This window comes from Lissotriton vulgaris, chromosome 10 (assembly GCF_964263255.1).
Source record: "Lissotriton vulgaris chromosome 10, aLisVul1.2, whole genome shotgun sequence".
Classification (NCBI taxonomy): Eukaryota; Metazoa; Chordata; class Amphibia; order Caudata; family Salamandridae; genus Lissotriton; species Lissotriton vulgaris.
The window spans coordinates 1011411259-1011427931 of NC_141698.1; the positions used below are offsets into that span (position 1 = coordinate 1011411259).

General features: G+C 47.0%; 1 long non-coding RNA gene across 1 annotated transcript; it reads left to right on the forward strand.

The window, feature by feature from the left end:
* The first annotated feature begins 7600 nt into the window (after nt 1–7600).
* On the forward strand, nt 7601–13131 carry LOC147689167 (uncharacterized). The gene is made up of 2 exons (XR_015300722.1): nt 7601–10177; nt 10820–13131. It is a non-coding gene; the product is annotated as an uncharacterized LOC147689167 (long non-coding RNA).
* Nucleotides 13132–16673: the final 3542 nt, after the last annotated feature.

A 16673-nucleotide genomic window follows, 5' to 3' on the forward strand; every position in this document is an offset into this window, starting at 1 on the left:
TCGGGCAAGTTTCTGCCCCAAGCTGTGATGCGCGTTCTGACTCGTCTGTCTCATGACGTCTCGACGTCTGTCAATCACTGACACTCGCACCAGCCCCGCAACCCGCCCCCCTGCGCACTCCCGTTTCAGTCGGGTGCTGCCCGGCGGCGCATGATGAGAAAAGGAGTCAGGAAGTTGGAACATTTATTTTAATTATTTACTGGCAGCCGCGGGTCCATGGGCTGGTGGGGCTACGCCCCTACGCCCCAATGGACGCACCGCGGCTGAGCTATACATGAAATGAAATTAAATGAAATGAAGAAGGTTCTTAATAAAGCGCACTGTGACCGAACGGCTTCCTAGCGCTGGAAAAGAGGTCTGAGGGGGGTGGAAAGTGCCAAGAGTGCTTTAACAGGAGTACGCAGTAGAAAACAAATGGGTCTTAAGGGCCTTGCGGAACTGAGAGTAAATGGTGATTGATCTGATCGACAAAGGAAGACTGTTCCAGAAGGAGGGACCTAATACAGAAAATCTTGTGCCTCCAGTTTTAGATCTACGAAACCGAGGTACACTGGAAAGAAACTGATTAGCGGAGCGAAGGGAACGGTTGGGAGTGTAGGGAATAATGAGAGAGTTGATAAAGACTGGGCCGGTACGAGCCCGAGCCATAAAAGACAGGCAGCCCATCTTAAAGAGGGATCTCTGAGAGATAGGGAGCCAATGAAGGGATTTCAGGACAGGAGTGATGTGGGAAGACTTAGGGAGGTGGAGAATAAGACGGGCTGCCTGATTCTGAACAGCCTGTAGGCGGCGAAGCTCGTATGCCTGAATGCCCACGTACAGGCTGTTCCCGTAATCAAGACGGGAGAGAATCATTGCCAGGATGATGAGTTTAAGGGCGTCAGGGGAAAAGAAACGGGACACCTTTTGGATAATTCGGAGAGAAAGGAAACAGGAGGAGACAACTGAGCTGATCTGGGCATGCATAGAGAGGTCCCGGCTGACTTTAATACCCAAGGTCTTCGCAGAGGCCGCTGGGAGAGGAGGAGGGCCGAAAATGGGAGGCCAAAAGGCGGAAGGGGCCGACCAAGGGGAAGAGGAAGGGCCGGTCAGGACCAGCTCCGTCTTGTCCAGATTGAGCTTCAGTTGATTCCGGTTCATCCAGTCTGAAATAAAAACTAAAGTGGAGTGGAATTTAGGAAGGGAGTGCAGGGGGGAAGAAAGATCAAAAACAAGCTGGAGGTCATCCGCATAATTATACACGGAGACCCCCATATCAAGCAGGGAAAGAATAAGGGGGCGGATATAAAGGTTAAAGAGGAGAGGGGACAGGGAGGAACCTTGGGGGACTCCACAGGGGACCAAGCGGGTAGGGGCGGTATGGCAGGAAAGATGAACCGCCTGAGTCCGATCTTTGAGAAAGGAGGCGAGCCAAGAAAGGGCAGTGCCTCGAACGCCCGCTGCGCAGACACGGTCGAGAAGGATGGAGTGGTCCACCGTGTCAAACGCAGTGGACAAATCAAGGAGCACCAAAGCTTGGGGCAAGTTGGAGTCTGCCTTACTCTTTAGCTCGTCCATGACGGACAGGACCACTGACTCAGTAGAATGAGCCGGACGGAAACCCGCTTGGTGGGAGGCCAGGAGATGGTTGTCCTCGACGAAGGAGGAGAGGCAGGAGGTGATATAGCTCTCCAGGATTTTCCCAAGGTAAGGGAGAAGGGAAATGGGTCTAAAGTTAGAGGGAAGGGAAGGGTCTAAACCAGATTTTTTTTAAATGGGACGAACTATGGCGGATTTGAAAAATTTAGGAACTAAGCCAGGGGAAATGGAGGCATTAAGAAGGGAAAGAGGAGGGTCAGGGCAATGGGTAAAAAGCACTTTCAGAATGCGGGCTGGCGCACAGTCAGCTGGGGAGCCAGACTTCACTTTCTGAAGAAGAGCCAGAAAAGAGTCCAAGGAAATAGGACTGTCAGAGGCAACAAGATTGCGAACTATGGAGAAAATCTCCTTGGGCTTGTTATCTGACAAAGAGATTCTCTCCGAAAATTAAATGGTTTTGGCTCGCAGAATAGCTTTCTTGTAGCTCGCCAAAAGCAGCTTGTATTTAGCTCGCAGGACAGGACAGTATTTACGTCTCCAATGGCGTTCAGAACGTCTAAGGTCCAGTTTGAGAATTTTTAGCTCATCTGTAAACCATTTTTGGGCGTCATGGGGGCGGTAGGTCTTGATTTTCCTAAGGGGGGCAACTAGATCGCAAGAGGAGGACAGCCAGCGATTTGCGGCGGCTACTTGATGGTCAATGGGGAAGATACATAGGTCAGGGGGGGAGGAGGAGGCAAGAGAGACACAAAGAGAATCAAGGTCCACCCGGTTCCAATTGCGAGCCATGACGTTTTTGGGTAAGGGGGGCTTCTCTTGCGTTCCAAGCTCAATGGAAAAAGAGATCAAAGAATGATCAGACCAAGTGCATGGAAGAATGGTAGGGGAAAGGATAGAACAACTAGCTGACCATATTTGGTCCAATACATGACCATAGATATGGGTGGGGGAGTGAAGATGTGGGAGAAAATTAAGAGACTGAAGGGTGGCAGAGAAATCCTTGGAAGACAGGTCTTCCTTGGGGTCGCCGGGCCATTAGTTAAAGTCCCCCAAGAGGAGCACAGAAGAATTATTGACAACGAGCGTAGCCAGTAGTTCTTGCAAGGCAGGTACAAAAGAAGGCAAGTACTGCAGAGGGCGATAGAAAAGGGCTATAGTAAGAGGGGCCCGAAGATTGACTGAACGGGCAACTATAAAGTCGACACCAAGTATGGGAGGATAAGGGTGAAACTGAAACTGAAGACTAGAACGAATGATCATCGCCACACCCCCACCGACTTTACCAGCGGGACGATCCGCACGAAGAGCGTAGTAAGAGTCGGGGAGGGCGGATAGAAGATCAGGGAGGGAATCAGCAGAGAACCACGTCTCCGTGAGAAAAAGAAAATCGGGGGCGTCTGTATCCAGTAAGTTAAAAATCTCAAGCTGATGTTTGCCTGCAGATCTAGTATTAAGCAGGTAGGCAGAGGCCGTACTGGATGGGGAGGGGGAGGAAGGGGCCGGGGTGGGAAGAGTCTGAGACCGGGGAGAGAATGGCGAATATCCAGATGGTGAGGCTGATGGGGAAAAAATATCCAATGCGACAATGCGCTGAAACAGGGAAGGGTCAATAAGCTGACCTGTATTGAAAGACAACAGTTGAGCAGGGGTATAGGTTAGAAAATGAACAGGGTCCATGGCCCCAGGTCCCTGCCAGTCGCGGACGGGCGCAGACGGGCTTGCCTTTGGCGTGCTGACGGCGCGCCCGTCCGCTGCGCGACTGGGCGAGACACATTGTATATAGAGGGAAAAGCAGAAGGGGCGTGGCCTGTAAGGGGAGGGGGTGGCCTGTGGCCTCTGGGAAATGGGGGCGAGAGGGGAGTGACCTGCGGCAGCGCTCGATTCAGCTGCGCGGGAGTGCCCAGAGCATGGGGGGTCAAGAAAAACAAGTGCCCAGGATGGGGAGAACAAGTAAGTAAAAGCACAATTTTAAGTACACAAATGTTTAAAAATAAGTAGTAGCGTTCTCCCGGCTGCGCCTCAGGAGATGGTATGACCTCTGGCAAGCGCTAGTAGGCAGCGCAATTAAATGCCTTTGGTAGGGGGCGTGGCTTGCGGGTAGGGGCGTGGCTTGCGGACAGTGGGCGTGGCCTGTGGCCTCAGGGAGATCGAGAACAAACAGGTGCCCAAGATGAAACAAAGCAGTTAAAAAGTACAGATTCAGCAAGCAATTTAAAAAAAATCAAATGTTAGCTTTAGCGTAAGCGTTCTCCCGGCTGCGCCTCAGGAGATGTGATAGCCTCTCTACATCTTATTACACAGACTGTCCTAACTTTAGAGAATGTTTTGCAAAATTGTAAGGAGCACCGCTTCCCAAAAGGCTGTCACGCAGTGCAAACTCCGAGACGTACTGCACTCCCATAATCCACAACAAAAGGGCTGGAAGAATACTGCACCATGCCACCTCACAGCGACAGACAGAGCACCACTCTGAAGTGCCCTGAAGCCCCCTGGAAGTTCCATAGCCTGAGAAGTCCCTCCGAGTCAGGCCTCAAAGTTCAGCCGTTTCCTGCACCTTTTTTTCTGCAGCAGAATCGGAGCACTGCTCAGAGATGTGCAGTACGGCCTTTGAAAACGCTGTGCCACTTCCGTATTCTCCACCCTGCCCAAAACACTCACAGGAAAGGCATGGAGGCAGAACAATTAAAGATCCAGGCCGGGAGAAAATGTTGTCGAAGAAAAGGATGTTGATCAATTTATGAATCAACTCTAATTAAAACCAACTGGAGCGAGTGCGCCGCACTCACCCATCCATGTCTACAGACACATAACAGGAGATGTGAGGGGGCATAAACATTGTTATGGGGCTAGGGCACAGCTTTCCAAACTCTTCATGTTGGGGACACACTTTTTGGAGATGCATCATTTCGGGACACAGTGAGGCACTGTAGCGAGCTCGAAACACCTAAGGGGAGTTCGGAGGGTTCTCTCTCTCTCTGCCTGTCTCTCTCCCTCTGCCTGTCTCTCTCCCTCCCTCTGCTTGTCTCCCACCACCTATCTCCCTCCCTCCCTCTGCCTGTCTCTCTCCCTCTCCCTCCCTCTGCCTGTCTCCCTCCCTCCGCCTGTCTCCCTCCCTCCGCCTCTCTCTCCCTCTGCCTGTCTCCCTCCCTCCCTCTGCCTGTCTCTCTCCCTCTGCCTGTCTCTCTCCCTCTGCCTGTCTCTCTCTCTCTCCCCCTCCCTTTGCCTGTCTCCCTCCCTCTGCCGGTCTCTCTGCCTGTCTCCCTCTTTCTCTCCCTCTGCCGGTCTCTCTCCCTCCCTCCCTCTGCCTGTCTCTCTCCCTCCCTCCGCCTGTCGCCCTCTCTCCCTCTGCCTGTCTCCCTCTCTCCCTCTGCCTGTCTCTCTTTCTCCCTCTGCCTGTCTCTCTTTCTCCCTCTGCCTGTCTCTCTTTCTCCCTCTGCCTGTCTCTCTTTCTCCCTCTGCCTCTCTTTCTCCCTCTGCCTATCTCTCTCCCTCTGCCTGTGTTCCTCTCTCCCTCCCTCTGCCTGTCTCCCTCCCTCTGCCTGTCTCCCTCCCTCTCTCTGCCTGTCTCCCTCCCTCCCTCTGTCTGTCTCCCAGTCTCCCTCCCTCTGCCTGTCTCCCAGTCTCCCTCCCTCTGCCTGTCTCCCAGTCTCCCTCCCTCTGCCAGTCTCCCTCCCTCTGCCGGTCTCCCTCCCTCTGCCTGTCTCCCCCTCCCTCTGCCTGTCTCCCCCTCCCTCTGCCTGTCTCCCCCTCCCTCTGCCTGTCTCCCTCCCTCTGCCTGTCTCCCTCCCTCTGCCGGTCTACCTCCCTCACCTCAATGCAGCTTACAGGGCACACACACAGCTACACCCGAGTACTGCGCAGGTCTTTAAAAGACAATTTACTTCTTAATGGGGCTTTGTTGTGAATCGCCAGCCCCCATAAAGCACAGTATCTCGGAGTCCGCACTGCGGCAGACTCCGAGACACTCTTTCAAAGGAATGCCTCTTAATTAGCAGTAGGTGCCCTTAATACCGGTGGTGTCATCCCGCGACACACCCACCACTTGCAGATGACACAGAACTGTGTCGGGACACACAGTTTGGAAAGCTCTGGGCTAGGGTCTACGAGGCACAAGGGCCTCGCTCCGTAATGGAAAAAAGCAAGAGGAAGGAGGAGGTAATGCCATACACTGAGATTACACGTGCATTTGGTTTGTGCAGACACTTTCACGTTGCAAAATGTCAGAGGTATTAAAGGTAGTGCTTTAAATGGGCCAGTACTCACCGGTACTGAGTACCGGCAATTCTCAGTTGTATCCCCCTGAGTACCGGAACTTATTTTCGGGCAAGGGAACACCGGAACTTCATGATAATAGTATAGAAATCCACATTTATAAAGCGCGAACAATCACCCATAAGGGTCTCTAGGCGCTGGGGGCCGTCGGGAAGATTAAGCAAGCTATTGCTCAGAGTCACATGGTGCTGGGCTGACCTGCCACTGGTGCCGGGGATTGAACCGTGGGCCCCAGATTCCAGCGTCAGTCGCCCTGGCCACAGCGCCACACCTCTGAAGCAGCAGGGATCAGGCCCTGAAGTACAGGTATGTGCAACAGATGGTGCCTGTTCATGTGCAGCTCAGGCTGGCAATAAATAGCCTGTGTATTTCTGCACTGGGTTGCTCCTGCAGTGTTAGGTTCTCATCAGACGCCCAAGCCCAATGGGATCAAAGGGTTTCAGACACCCCCATCCCCCCCCCCTGCCGTAGTGTGGCAGCTCGGGATGAGACAGCTTCCAGGGCGCGCGCACACAAGTACTTCACAGGTCTTTAAAAGACCAATTGCTTTTTAATGAGGCTTCTGTTGTTTCTCACTGCTGCCTTTTGCTGATAGAATGCTGCCCCTCCCCCCCCCCCATCCCCCCTGAAATTTGACTCTAGTTGCGCCTCTGGTTCTCATTAGCATCCCAACAAGAATGAAGATATGGTCAGAGGTGCCGAGAATGGAACTGAAGAACCAGGTTGAATCCCGACATCCGCTCATCATCCTGTGGTTCTGGACAACTCCCTTAACCAGGGGTCTTAAAAAACTAAGCTTTACTGCAAATGTTCTGATTGTATGGAAATCATGCAATATCAAACTGCCAAAAATTAGGCTCTGCACATATGACATAGAAGCTGATGCTTGCCACGTCTATTATGTAAGGAGGCAGTTTGTTTTTGCGTGAATTTAAGCGCTTTACATGACAATCCGAGCATTTGCATTAAAGCTTACTTATGTGGCTTTTATTACAATTCTGGCCCCTAGACACGCCCCTAAATACCTACCCAGTCTAATTAGTGAGTACCGGAACTTCTAATTTCCCATTTAAGTTACGTATTAAAGGTAATAACAAAGCTGTGACTTTCAGCAGTCTGAGCTTTTGAACCAGCAACATTAGCATTCTTGGTCTTGTAGGCCACATATACAGTGGGTTTAGTTAAACTACAAATCCCAACATCCTTAGAGCTGAATGGCGAAAAACCAGGACAGGTTTAAAGTCTTCCCACAACACTGGAAAGACGTGAACATGTACTCTATATGTCAAATAAGACGCTTTCATGGAACCTGGTGGTAAGAACTGGGCACCGATCTTGGACTAAAGAACTGCAGGTATTGTTCGTCGTGTGCAGAATAGCACCCCCTTCGCCCACCCTATTTTTGGATTTTTTTTTTTTATCTAATATTGTCGACCTAATTTTCATTTGGGCAAAAACAACAAAACAGGGATTGCCCGTTAAAGGATTTTCAATGTCGTTTAAACCTGCAGGCTGTAACCCGCAACTTTTCTTATGTCTTTTGTTACTGCTGATGGAGACGGATTACAGATTCCGTCGGGCACCTCCAAAGAGTGTCCTGACGGTGTCGCTTTACATTTATGGTCCAGCCGCCCGCCCCCCTGTCGCAGTGACGGAATGTGGCAGCAGGGCATTAGGACCGCGCGCAACTGATCACTGCACGGGACACTGGACACCGCTTCCGGTCAGGGTGGGGACAAGAGTGGGTATTACACAAGAGGCGGAGGATGGGCCCTGGGACGTTGGTCTTGCGGAGAATAAGGAACCACTATCACGCACCTACCAGTCTCGTCGTGTTGCCTGTTTGGGACGGGCCTGGGGACAACACATCTGGTGACGAGAGGCAAGTACGTCCCACAAGAACAACAAAAGCCGCTACCGCAGGTGCGAGGTACAAGGCTTTTTTCTGCCCCATTTGTAACTGCAGTCCGCAACTACGAACACCTTCGCAGCACCGAGGCACAGTGAGGGTGAGAGTCAGCGCGGGAAATTTCAAACCCTGGAAAACGCGTCCCATTAGCCATTGCGTTTCCGAAGCCACATAACATCTCGCGCGGGAGAACCATCTTCGAGTCAGGTCAGTCGAGCACTACCATAGGAACGAACAGAATCATCCATTTTGTGGTCAGCCCGTCCCATATAAGACAATTTTCGTGGGGGGGTTATTTTGCGCGAACTAGACCCGGAGGTATCCGAGTGCTTTACATGACCACCAGTTTATGTTACAGAGGGACACATTGATTTTGTAGTTGTATAACTGAGATATTAAGTGATTTGCCCAGAATCACAGAACTTTGAGCTTCCCTGCCTCGAACCGGTTCCTGAACTCCGAGGTCAAGTCGCTATCTGTTAGACCACACCCTCTCCCCATGACTACGAGTGCCACCATTTCAAAGGCAGGCAATACTAACTAGCAGGGGTCTCGGACCACTTAAGCAACCAAACAACACACAAAAGCTCCCAAGGGCATAATAAATTTGTTGTGCACAGATTACTACTACAATGGCGGATGACAACATCCCTAGTTACATTTTTCGACGCCCTCTGCCTTTTGACCTTTCTGACTCCCAAACGAGGGACGCTCGGTGGGAGAAGTGGATCAGACGCTTTGAAAATTACCTGCGCAACACCATTAGCAACTACTCGGATAAGCAGGCCAGGAATCTGTTCTTAAATCTCGTCGGAGATGATGTGGAAGACTTGCTTGTAACTTTCCCACCTGAATCAATTACTACCTACGAAGGTCTGATCAAATGTCTCACAGACAGTTTTCACGTCGAGCGGAATGTTGACATTGAACGGTGCGCATTCAACATGGCATACCAAAGATCAGATGAGTCCCTTGATGACTTTGCGACCCGACTGCGCAAACTAGTGACCTATTGTGAGTTTGACAAATTCAACAACGAAGAAGCAATTAAGCTGCGCATCATTGAAGCGTGCCACTCAACTAAATTCAGAACAAAGATCCTGACAGAAACATACACGCTTGATAAAATACTAGCCATGGCGAGGAGTGAGGTCAGGCCCACGTCGCATGACATCAACTTGGAAAATGGGAGAACACGAACAATGGAACAAGTTCACAGCATGGCTAGAGGTAGCATCAGACATGACATGCAAGCACTGCCACTGACTAAGAGCGGGAAAGCATGCTATCGCTGTGGAATGGCGTACCCACATGTTGGCACCTGCCCGGCTATTGGTCAGAAATGCCAAAAATGCAATAGGAACAATCACCATGCAAGTGTCTGCAGGAGTGGGCACATAAAGTCAGACAGAAGGTGGTCCACCAGGCCGCAAATGAACTAGAGTCGTCGTGCAAGACACATGGAAGCATACAAACTCAGGCCCTCTGCAGTCTCTGAGTACCAATTAACGCATATACCTCATCGCCTAAATAACGGCATCAGACAGGACTGCAGAACATATCCAGCTGGTTGACAAAGAATAAATAACTACTACAATGGCAGATGACAACACCTACAACATCCCTAGCTCAATTTTTCCGAGCCCTCTGCCTTTGGACCACTCTGACTCCTAAACAAAGGGCGCTCGGTAGGAGAAGTGGATCCATCACTTTGAGCATTTCTTGCACCCCACCTGCCGAAACTACTTGGATGAGCAGGCCGGGGGTCTGTTCTTAAATCTCGTCGGAGATGACATGGAAGACTTGCTTGTAACTTTCCCGCCTGAATCAATTGCTACCTACAAAGGTCTAATTAAATGCCTCACGGAGAGTTTTGACTCCCAGCGGAATGTTGACAATTACCTGTACATATTCCACATGGCACTGTTGCGGAATGTTGACTATGAATGGTACACATTCAACACTGCATTCCAAAGAGCAGATGAATCCTTTGACTACTTCACGACCCGATGGCGCAACCCATTGACTTGTTTCTGAATTTGACAATTTAACATTGAATAAGCAATTAGGCTGCATATCCTTGAAGGGTGCCAATTCAATTCAAAAATCTTTATTCGGATTTCAGCAAATCCATAAAAGCAACACATTTAGAATACATTAAAATTGTAAAAATTAAGAATTATCCCAAAAGCTATGTACTACGAAAAGTGCATACAAACACAGATGTAAACATTCCGTATAAACCAGTTACTAAAGTGCTTTGGGAACTGTGAGACACATAAACAGTTCAAGGGCATTCCATCGTTTTACGTGTATGAGAGAGAACTTTCAGAAAAGAACTTACACGGAAAATCAATTCATCATTTTCTAATTTTAGGAGCATAGATTAGGATTGATTCAGGGTGCCACTCTTGAAGGGTGAAAGGGTAAATTTGCCTTCAAGGGAATTTGTTCAAGCTATATTTTGTTCAAATTGAGATTATTTCCACAAAGGATTAGTTACTTATCCTTAGGATTAATCCATCAATGATTTTATAATTCAGTACGAGCAATGCATCAACATATAACATATAAACATGAAAACAAGGACACAAGGTGTATACGAAAAATATGGGATAAGTTTTGACTTTACACCTTATCCCCTTCTTTTGTTTGGTTCAATGTGATTTGGGATAGGTGTCTTTTTTAGGTTCTGTTGTGTCACTTTGCAATTTACTTATTTGTGTACCTTCAGCCCTAATTTTATTTACCTATTGATCTGTATATGTAGCTGATTTCTTTGATTGAGCTATTTTGATAAAGTCATATTTTTCGTATACACCTTGTGTCCTTGTTTTCATGTTTATATGTTATATGTTGATGCATTGCTCGTACTGAATTATAAAATCATTGATGGATTAATCCTAAGGATAAGTAACTAATCCTTTGTGGAAATAATCTCAATTTGAACAAAATATAGCTTGAACAAATTCCCTTGAAGGCAAATTTACCCTTTCAACCTTATTACCCAAGCCCTCAAGGGTATTCCGGGTCGCTCACTACCTCTAAAAACTCTTGAAGGGTGCCACTCAATTGGATTCCTAACAAAGATCCTGAATCAAACGTACACGCTGGATAAAATATGAGGCATGGTGAGGACTGAGGCCAGGGCCACGTCACATGCCATCAAAATGGAAAATGGGAGAACACAAACAATGAAATAGGTTCACTTTATGGCTGGAGGTAGCATCCAACATGACAGGCAAACACTGCCACTGACTAAGAGTGGGGAAGCGTGCTATTGCGGTGGACTGGCATACCCACATATTGGCACCTGCTTGGCTTGGGTTCAGAAATGCCGAAAATGCCATTGAGACAATCACTATGCAAGTGTCTGCAGGGACGGGCACATGAAGTTAGAAAGAGAGCGGCCCGCCAGGCCACAAACGTACTTGAGTCGTCACTCTGGACACATGGAAGCACAGCCCCTCTGCAGACTCCAACACTACCTAAGTATGGCAGACCAATGAACATTTATACATCATGGTGGAAATAACAGCAATAGACAGGCACGCAGAACATAACCAGCTGGTTGACAAAAAAAAAAATAAAGAAGACGGCCATGGTGAACCTTAGGGTAGGAAGTCATACAGCGCAATTTGTGCTCAACAGCTGGGCCACATGTAACATTGTATGTATCGGAGTGTGGCAAAATGAAACCCAAAACCCCTTTGGTGCGATCCCAAGGTTTTTTTTTAATGATTCTTTTTATTTAACATTCATCAGCAGTATTATACAGTTCAGAAGATGCAAAACCTTCTTTCTTAGCGAATACAGTGTGCAACAGTTCTGTGTGACATTACATATAAAACAGGCTACGGCGTGGGGGGGATCATCATTATCAATGCTATGTGGTGGGCTACAGATATCTCCTCTGTAGGAATTCTACGGGGTGCCATCCAAGGAGGATGTCTTCACATGAAGTGCAAAACACCTATTAATTAACATGGACACATTTGTGGAGACTCTCACTTGATCGTCCTATCCTTTGTGAGAGGTTAAAGCAGCACTTTAACCTCTCAGTAGGGGCTCCACGCAAGTCTTTTAGCAAATGTTATTGAGGCAGAATAATTGTTATGTGGGAAAAATAAATATAGGAAATACTTTCAAGAGCATCTGTCGTCAAGTGAAGACCCTCACTCATGTAAGGAACGAGACATGGAAGTCCAGTGTTGATGTAATGAGCATTCCTGGTAAGTCATATAGCCACATGCACCAGGTTGGCACATGTAAAAAGGTCATGCATTATAGCCTTCCAAGTCCCTAATATTGTTACACTTCACACACTATACTGTTTTTTTCTCTCTAAAAGTGAAATCTCTCATGTATAGCCAAAGATTCATAATTTTAGATAAAAGGGATATAGAGATATCTTGGGCGAATTATGTGGTTTATATTGCAGCAAGCAATCTTTAATAGCTCCGCTACGTATTGGCATAGTTTCTTACTTTATTGTAGGCATATGATCATAGGCGTATCTATGTAACTCCATAGTGTGAAAGGAGGCCAGCAACAAATGTAGACCACATTTAAAGTCTTCCCTCCAACGTCAAGCAGTTTCTCTGTCTTGTTTCTTTGTTAGGCTCCATTAATGCTGATGCTGAGGCAGGAGCTGCCTGAACATCCTTAAATCATGCAGACTTGCACCTGAGTAAACAGGCGCGAGGTGTATGTCACAGGCAGCAGATGTCTTTAGGAATAAACCAAGCTTACAGGGGGGATCAGGGTCACCCAGGATTTGATGAGGCTCTTTTCCATGGAAAAAATTAAACCAGATAAATGTGCGACCAGCAGTTTTTACGCAGCCTTTGCCCAGACTGGCGACGTTTTCATTGACAATCTCTGTTTTCCTTAAATGCCCCCTGTGCATACAGGCTGTTCTAACAAAAGCAAAAAACAAGCATGAAACTTTTATAACTTTAGCATGGCTTGGATTTTCAGCGCCCTGAAAGAATGCACTGCAACCAAATGTCAGAATAATAACAAGATATAATCTAGTGCCCTACAATGCTTACTAAAATGAAGTCATCCTTGTAATTGCATTTATACAGTGCTTACTACACCTGACGAGGCTTCAAAGAGCTTTTCGGTGTGTAGCACGCTACTCTGGAACCCAAAAAGGATTAGTGGTAAATGAAGTTAAGTTGAGCTGTAAAAGGAGAGACTGACGAAGATAAAAATGATATATTGGATGGACACATGTTTTTATAGATATATATTTGGATAGATGAACGAAAAGGAAGGAGGGACACCCAGCTGGAGCAGCAGACAGTTACAAGACAGAAAGACAAGCAAAACAACAGGTATACAAACCAACAGAAGAAAAAAGAAAACTGCACAGCTAGGTAGATCGATGGAAAGAGAGGTGACAGATTGTAAAAAGGGAAGATTATGAGACAGTGGAAGAGATTACTAGATGTTCCTCTAAACCATTAACCTCATGCACACATTATTTCTACGCTCCTCCTATACCAGACAGCAACTGCTCTCTTGTATATGTTAAACAATGCCATTCTTCAATTGCTAAAGCAGCCACTTGCAGGTGAACCCTTCCATATCAATTTCTGGGAATGTAACCACCTGCACACCTAGAGCAACACAAACGACTTTATCCTTGCAGAAATGGTGCCTTCTAAATATGTTGCCCGGACCACTTGGACGGTGCTCCACAGTAATAATAATGCATCTACCAAGGTATAGTTGTTTTGTGTTCGCTTATGTGCACTAGGAAGCCTTCAATGACCTAAGCATCTCATGAAGACAATGTCCTGTGCAGTATCATCGTTGCAAAAGAGAAACAGCGCAGTACGTTATTATACTTCATGTGAGTGCATAGAAATGTTATAAAAACATTACTGTGATTAACTTCACAGCTAGCCAGATCCACTGTGTGGAGTGCGGCCTTCAAAACATTTTGAGAATGACATCCTTTGGAGCCGGTTGATGTTTGCTTCTGTGCAGGGCCGGTCTTAGGATTCATGGGGCCCTGGGCAGAATAGGAAAATGCGAGGCCCCTATAATTTGCATACGATTTAACTTAACAGGAAGTGACATCATAGGAAGTCATTTCAATTGGTCATTAATTATATTGATATTGGTATTGTTTACAGAGCATCCCAATGTGGCACTGCCATCTGCAGCTGTAACAGCAAATAAAGCTAATTGGGCAACATAGTTGAAAAAAGCCAGGCTTTAAGCCTTTTTTTCTAAAACCGATAAAATTGGACTGGGCTTTGAAATGCAAATACATTTTGTTTCAGAGTTTGCAAGGAATGAGATAAAGCTTCTGCCACTCCAGGACTCTTTGTTTATTTTAGGTGTTTCCACTGTTCCAAAGGGGGTTGATCGAAGAGCTCCCCAAGGTGTGTACCATATGAATTTTCCCCAAGGTACTTAGGACCTATGTTGTAAGCAGTATACAGTGCCTTAAAGGCTACTTTCTTTCTTATGGGAAACTAGTGTGGCGCCAACAATAAATGTGAGAAAGATTTGAACTTTGGAATTCTCATTAAGAGACGAGCTGCTGCATTTTGTAAAATGTGCAATTTATTCAGAGATCACAGATAATATGCATTGTTGAAGCCTGTTTGCAAGAAGCTACTTACTGAGTTTGGATGTGGGTAAAATTGTTAAAAAATAATACTTATAAAATCCGTACCTATATTTTACATCTGTATTAAATGGAAATACATTAAATGAGTTAAAAATTGTTATTGTTCTATTGAATAGGATAAATGAATTTGATATGCTAACCGGCCATCCTGGCACTAAGAGGGCTCCAAAGGAGAGTTACAAACATTACCAATGTGGAGAAAGGACAGTTTTAAGTGGTTTTGCAAAACATTAGATTTACACCATAGTTCAAGAGGGAGAGAGTTCCAGTCTTGCACATCTAGAAAGGAGAAGGATCTGCCTCCAAATTTTTGGTGGCACAGAAGTTTGGATTCTGGAATTAACATAAGGAGTGTTGTACAAAGAGAGAACCTTTTTAATGAAGTGCATAATGATGATTGGATGATGCCTTGAGATAGAGCAGAGGTCTTCAAACTTTTTGATGCAGAGACCCCCCAGTCAAAATATTTTAGGTGTAAGGACCCCCTCCTGACAAAAATTTCTAGAACTTGGTACTCCTCATCATTGACAACTAACGACGACCATGTAAGCCCCAAATTCCCACAGCAAATCATTTTTACAGTGGGGAAATAATATTAAACAGTGTTTATCAAATGAAAGATCAGTGAGGTGGGTGCGTGTTCAAAGGAGTGGCTAAAATCAAAAGGCCTAATTTATAAGGAATTGGCCTAGGGCACCACCGCAAGTCTTCTTGCTGCACTGGCCTACGCCAATGTGAAAAGTGCAGGAATGCATCTTATTCATGAAATATGGTGCATTCCTGTCCTTTCCCTCTGCATTGACACACAAATTGCTGCCTAGCGCCAATGTAGACCGGATTGTTTTTGTGCCCGAGAGGGGTTTTCCTCTTTTTATGTGAGCTGCAGAATGCAGCACACATGGAAAGAGGAACAAGTAAGAGGAGACATGAAAACATGTCTCCTCTTTAGGCCTGCTGTGGGGAAGAGTAAGGTTTTGGCACTGCCTCAGGAGTACATGGTTTTGTTAAAAAGGGTTCCAAAGACAACCGGTAACCAAAGACCCTTTTATGTTGCCCGGCGGTATTGCCTCTATGACCCACCAATATTAATCAATGAAGAAGCAGGCGCTGGAGACTGGAAGGCAGGAAACGAGGATTTTATTCTCTCCGGAGGAGAACACATCAATTCAGACAGCAAGTATCGTCACGAGGTGCTCTAACCACATCTCTGAGGCCTGGCCTCTTATACTAGGGTTTATGACCTTTATTGCACATAACACATTCTCGCAATACTTTTAGTACTTGAAAGAACATCCTCGGAATCTCCCCTTCAGACCCGTTCCCACATACATTTACAGTTGGATTCCCCACCCCGGTCACAACAGGTGATGGTTGTCGCACAGCAGGGCATTCCGCCGATTCACGGAATGCATGGGGTTGGTCGGATCTCATGGGGTGGGGGCTTTGATCGGTTCGGGGGTCTTTTGATGGGGAGGGGAAACTTCCTACTGTACGGGGTAATAAACAGTATCCGCAGAGCCAGGTGGCGGTCTGGGAACAGGGAAGACAAACGGGAACACAGGAAAAGGGGGTTTGCATCAAAAGGGTTTGAGGCCATGAAAGGAATGAGGGGAGGTGTCGCGCTGGGAACAGGATGGGATTCCGTGGTGAAGCTGCGCTGAAGAGGGGTTTATGACCCAAGGCATGAGAGAGCGGGGGTTGTCAGCGTGCGGGGGAATGCTTGCGAGGTTATGAGAGAGAGAGAGACGCGCTGGCTATCAGCGAGGGGCAGGGAGGCCATGGTGCTCAAAATGGCTGCCGCTTACGCGCACGAATGGGCTCGGAAAGGGGCAAGATGGCGCCGATAATGTTCACCAAGTTTGAGTTATTTTCCACAGTCCTCCCTTTAACATTTCCAAGACATCTTGCTGGCCTATTTCCTATCTACACCTATATGCAGCGATCATAAGTAAGGGAGAGAGGACTTAGGCGAAAGAACTGTACATAAACATCACATTATAAACATCATATTGAAAAATCTCATCATTTAGTAGGCGGGTTCATCGTTAAGTTGGTTGCAGAAAAAGTCATCGTAATGCAATATCAGACTAGAATTATGTAGCGAGGGCGTTGGGTATAGATCATAGATGCTTATAGTCATTCGAAATAGGAGCTGGTAAGTTATCATATAAATAAGTCCTTTTAGCATTCGGCGGGTGCATAGTTAGTCCAATGGTGCTTGGGAGAGAAATGAGATAGTAAAAATATCAGAGTTCTTGTTGT